At 43.9% G+C, this 6,220-nt stretch overlaps 1 pseudogene; it reads right to left on the reverse strand.

The window, feature by feature from the left end:
• Positions 1-1,050: 1,050 nt before the first annotated feature.
• Positions 1,051-1,171, reverse strand: LOC138884515 (5S ribosomal RNA; annotated as a pseudogene).
• Positions 1,172-6,220: the final 5,049 nt, after the last annotated feature.

The raw sequence follows: 6,220 nt of genomic DNA on the forward strand, positions 1-6,220 counted from the left end.
ACGAGTTTAGCATGGGACTAGAGGAATAAGTATAACGACTATTTGAAGAGTGGAAAACTCCCATTGGACCACAAAGAATCGAGGGCCTTACGAGCCAAGGCTGCTAGGTTTGCATTAGAAGAATATGGGACATTGTACCGAAGAACATTCGATGGACCATTGGCGGTATGCTTGGGGCCAAGGGGAAATGATTATGTTCTACAAGAAATCTACAAAGGCACTTGTGGGAACCATTCCGGTTCCGAGTCTATGGTCCACAAAATTATCAAAGCAGGTTACTACTGGGATACCATGGAAAAAAATACTAAGGAATTTGTCAGAAAATGTGATAAGGTCAGCAATTTGCACCGATGATCCATCAGCCCGGAGAACAACTCCATTCAGTCCTATCCCCGTGGCCTTTCATTATATGGGGAATGGACATAGTTTGACCCTTACCAACGGCCCCAAGTAAAGCTAAATTTATTTTGTTTATGACTGATTATTTTTTTAAGTGGGTGGAAGCACAGGCCTTCGAGAAAGTCCAAGAAAAAGAACTTATTGACTTTATCTGGGACCATATAATATGTCGATTCGGGATACCTGCCGAGATTGTATGTGACAATGGAAAGTAATTCATCAGCAGAAAGGTAACGGAGTTCCTCGAAGCACATAAAATAAAGAGAATTTTAGGACACCGTACCACCCAACCGAAAACGGACAGGCCGAGTCAACAAATAAAACTATCATTCAGAACTTGAAGAAAAGACTAGACGATACAAAAGGGAAATAGGGAGAAGTTTTACCCGAGGTCCTTTGGGCATATCGGACTACATCGAAGTCTAGTACGGGGCCACTCCATTTTCCCTAATGTATGGCTCTGAGGCCCTCATCCTTGTCGAGGTTGGAGAACCCATCGCCAAGTTTCGGCATGTATCAGAGGGTTCAAATCACGAGGCCATGAATGTTAGCCTCAAGTTATTAGATGAAAATCGAGAAGCAGTGCTTGTTCGGATGGCCGCGCAGAAGCAAAAGATTGAAAAATACTACAATAGAAGGACCAACCTTCGACACTTTGGACTCGAGGACTTCCTAGGGAGTCACCCATCCTAGTACTACTCTCACCCAAGCACGCTTAACTTCGGAGTTCTGATGGGATCCGGTGCATTAGTGCTGGAATCGGGGACTTAGTTCTACGAAAGGTCACCCTCAATACTCGAGACCCAAGTGAAGGGAAATTGAGCCCTAACTGTGAAGGACCGTACCGAGTCTTCGGAGTTGTTGGTAAAGGATCTTACAAACTTAGCACAATGGAAGGTGAACAACTACCAAACAATTGGAACATATCATTTCTCAAATGGTACTACTGCTAAGGTATGACTTTATCCTTTTGTCTATTTGACTTTGAAACAAACTCATTATAGATTTTCGATCAAAGCTATCGAAGGCATACGATCTCGAAGACATTGTTTTTTTACATGAAGGCCTTAGGTTTTAAAGCATGTGTTGCATTCGTTTTCCCTTAGATCGGATTTTTTCCCAAATGGGTCTTACCGGCAAGGTTTCTAACGAGGAAACAACTATGTGCTACATAAGAAAAACTCAATAGTATCCAAGGCTTCTTTTCAATCAACCTCGAATACTGGGGGTATCACCCTCAGGTGGTTATCTTTTGAGGAAAATACTTCACGTCTAAGAGGGCCTCGATAGGTGAACTTTGTAATAGGCCAAACAATCAAATGAACCATGTCCATATAGAATAGTCGAGCCTCGACGGCAAAGCATGTACGCTTGTATCAATTATTTGAAGAAGCATTCTAGTTATATCAAAAACACTTTGTTTCTCAAAGAAGTTTTCTATCATACGAGCTCTACACTTACAATCCTACGGGAAGCGACTCAAGAGCCAAAACACAAATGTACCCCAAAATACTCGGGGACTGTCATCGATGGTCAAACATCTGAGTCACCAAAAACTCAGACACATAAGACCTCAAAGAGGCACCCTCTCGAAACAAAGGTCAAGGCCAATGTACTCAGGGACTAACTTTTCAGACAAGTTTGAAAAGTTATCAAGAAAAAAGTCGAAGTGACATGCCCGAAGGCTACGACCATATTAAAGACTACGGTCATATAAAGGATACGGCCAAAATATTGCGGCTCAGAGACGTCCAACTTCTACCATAAATTAAAAGCCTTTGAACATTGAAAAACCAGTTAAATTAGGCTGCCCTCGGCAAAAGCAGAATATAAAGGACTTCGATAAAATCAGTCCTCGAAAATATAAGGGCTTCGATAAATTCGGCCCTTGAAAAAACCTCAAGAGGTATTCGATGATGTTTACACAAATAAATTACTAATAAGGTTCCGATACGTCGAACCTTCGAAAAACCCAAACGGGTACAAAAAAGACATGCTAAGGCATACAAAAATTTTTGCTAAGTCTTTTAGCCGAAAAGAGGGAAAAATTATAGTCATTTTAAAGGCCGAAACGGCCCTACATAAAGAGCCTAAGGGCCTATGTATAAAATCCTAAGGGCCAACATAAATAGCCTAAGTGCCGATATATAAGATCCCAAGGGCCAACTTAAAAAATCCTAAGGCCAAAACATATAAAGGTCGAGATCTCGTTCTCACTCAACTCAGACTCAAGATCTCCGACATCCCGAGATCACATCAAATTGATTTGAATTTAGCTCGAGGATTAACAAAACCCTAAGGGCTATTATATTGATCAAATAAAAACTTAAGTTTTATTACGTTTTGAGTCTGAACCGATACTCGAGCCGATTATTTGAATTATCAAAATCTTCCACAAATGAGAATAAAATAAAATTCAAGAAAAGTCGAGGATAGAACAAAAAGATTCTTTATATTCATAAGGGAAGTTTTACAAAACATATTTACTACACCCGCAAGGGGCCCTTGCACAGAAAAGAAAAGGAGAACCTAATCTATTTTTGGGGTCATATCCCCGGGAGCGCCATCCTCAGGAGCTTCACCTTCAGCATCTCTATCTCCAGGAGCCTCATCTCCCTCGGGAACATCTTCTTCACCTTTCCCGTCACCGGAGCCACTCACTACATCCTCTTTATTGGAAGAGACAAGAAACCTGGCATCGGTTTCCCGCACCTTTGCCTCGGCTATCTCTTCGGCAAGGTCGAACCATCGAGCATGGATTACTTCGAGAGTCTCCCTCTGGGCTTGGCACTTGGCCAAATCATTGCTCCATTTTCCCGGTCGGAGGCCTCCCTCAACTCAGCTTGAACGGCCGCGGCATCCCTTAAGTATACGGTAATGGATTTATCAGTCGCAACCTTCATCTTCTCAGCTTCAGCCTTAGCCTATACAACTTCAGCCTGGGCTCTAGCTATCTCTACCTCTAACTCCTAAATTTTCTTGGCCTGGGCCAGACCCTTCACTTTAAATCCTCGGAGTTGAGTTTCAGCCGAGGTCAGTTGGGCTGTGACGGCTTCCTTATCGGTAGCAAGTTGATTTATGCTCTCCTTCCATCGATGACAATCAGCTTTAACTTGATCAACCTCGTCTCGGAGCTGCCCAATCATCAGTAGCTTTTGTTGCAGCTGAGATATCAAAGTGTTATCCGAAGTAGGGCCAAGAAGGCCGTACTCTATTAAAATCACAGTTACCTACTCATCTAGCTCAGACTCATTTTTTTGAGCTTTGGCTAATTCGGCCCAGAGATCCTTAAGCTCCTCTTCCTTTTGCTACAGAGGAGCCTTAGGGCCTTCTCTTTGCCCGAAACTTTCCTAAGCTCGGCCTCACATTGGCTCAGCTCAGCTCTAAATTTGACGATGGCCTATACATGAAATGAAATGAAGATATATCAGTCAAAGGAAAAGGAGGAAAGAGAAAATTACTGTAATAAAAGTAAGTATTTACCAGAGAGAGAAGATGTTGAGCCTCTTCGAAGATGGTGGATGCATCATTAAGGTCAGTGGCATCCTCGACCCCAGAAAAGCAATCCTGAAAGGGATCTTCCTCGAGGACCTTGCTCGGATCAGGCATACGCAGAGTGTTAGCTTCTTCGATTTCCCCCTCAGAATAAGTTGGCAAAGAAAGGGAATGACACGTTGTCGCGGCCCTGAGCTCTTCACTTGGGGCGTTCTCGTTGGCTTTGAGGGTCTCTGCATTTGCCCTCTAAGGTACATTTGTTGAAGGAGGAGGAACGATCTCAACATCCGGGGACACGGGGGCCTTGCCCGCATTTTTCTTTGGGGTTCCCTCACCACGGGATTAGGTCTCCAGTTTGGAAGGCTTGGCGGCCTCGATTGGTTTCCTGGTTCGAGGAACCAACGCTAACTCTTCACCATCATTTTCCTCATCTAGGGAATCATGGGCCGAATTTTCACCCGTTTGAGCAAATTTTTTCCGCAGCCTTCGAGCAGGGGTTTTCCTGTATTGAGGGTCTTCAAGCTTCGAAACCCTTTTTCTTTTGTTGTCCTTCTCATACTTCAGGATTGAAGACTTGGTCCCTTCCCCAGGCGGGGCCGGCCTTATCTCGGATACATCTCCGAGGCCTACACAAGTAAACGTGAATAAGTTGATGTCACCAACATATGAAAAGTATTTGAAACTTGAGAAAAGCACTTACCATGATTCTTGTCCTCCTACTAGCCCTTCGATAATTCGCGCCATTTGCGCTCATCATACGGGGAGGTTGCGGCTAACTTTCGAACCCAATCTTCGAGATCGGGGACAACGAGAGGTGTCCAAGCAACATTTGCATAAAAGGTAAAAATATTATTATTATGGGATGTGGAAGTTGAGTATATACAGATATTAGGAAGAAGGACTCCACTTACGATTGTAATTCCATCTCTCCGGGAACGGCATTTTGTCCCGAGGAATGACATCCTAAGTCCTTACTCTGATGAACCGGCTCATCCAGCCCAGATCCTTGGCTTCATCGTTGCTGGTAAAGAAGGCTTTCTTCGTGTGATATTGCAACTTGACAAGCCCTCGAAACAGCTGGGGCTGGTACAATTGAATCAGGTGGTTGAGGGTGAATTCCAATCCATCGGCCTTTTCGGAAAAATAATGCAGCATGACCATGATGCGCCAAAAAGAGGGGTGAATCTGGCCGAAGGTGATTTTGTACGTTTTGCAAAAGCCAATCACCATCGGATCAAGTGGACCCAATATGAAGGGGTAAGTGTAAACACTTAAAAAACCCTCCACGTGGGTAGTAATGCTTTCCTCGGGGCTCGGGATCTGAATCACGACCTCATCTCCCCAGCTGTAGTCCTTCTTCATATCCTTAAGGTGCTTCTCAGATATCAAGCGAAGATATCGAGATGCATGCTCGCATCGACTTAGGATGTCGGGGGGATGTTTCAATACTAAAGTCCTTCTTAATTATACAAGGGTCGGGGGTGATTTTCTCAAGAGTTGGCAGCGCCACCGGTTTGGCCGGCCGGGAGGTAGAAGAAGACGACGCTTTATCCTCTTTGGGGACCGTTTTGGAAGTTTTAGCCACAATTTTAAGCTAAAAAATACGGGTTGTACAGGAAAGTGGTGTTTCTTACAAGAGCTTGGCATTTTCCGGCGCTTAAAGAGGTGGTGGAAACAGGTGATTAGGAAGAGATGAAGAAGGGAAATGTGTCAAGAAAGAGTAAAGTTCTTTACTTAAAGGAATCGCCTCATATTTATAGAAGGGCAACGATGGTTCGGCGGCGCTAGTGGCCGACCAATACCTGCGTGCATTCAATGTTATGGAAAAATAGACTGACTGGACGTTTCGGTCACTTCAAATTCCTGCATCACGGAAATGATGTCATCATTAAAGACTTCAGGAAAACGAGAATCAAATTGTTTCTTATCATCCTACTCTAAGAAACGCGGTGACTATCTGTATGCGGTCAAAATCGTATACCTCTGACTTACAGGCTCGAGGGCCCATCCTAAGTCCGAGTCCGGACAAGATCAAGTTCGAGCTCGAGGGACCAGACTCGAGTTTGAAGGCGGAGCACGATACATACCGGGGTCGAGTGTGCTCAAACCCGAAATAGTACCGTTATGGATTTGTACCAGAACGAGTTAGATTCCTGCCACGTCCCCAAAGTCATGGTGCAAATCCCGAAATATGATTGTACGATTCCGTACTAGGTGATTAGACAGCTGTACCAAGAATATTCCTTACTGTAAATGGAAATATTCCTTATTTAGGGTTTCCCTATTATATAAAGGGGACCCCGATCATTTGTAAGATTATCTAATC

This window comes from Nicotiana sylvestris, chromosome 12 (assembly GCF_000393655.2).
Source record: "Nicotiana sylvestris chromosome 12, ASM39365v2, whole genome shotgun sequence".
Taxonomy (NCBI): Eukaryota; Viridiplantae; Streptophyta; class Magnoliopsida; order Solanales; family Solanaceae; genus Nicotiana; species Nicotiana sylvestris.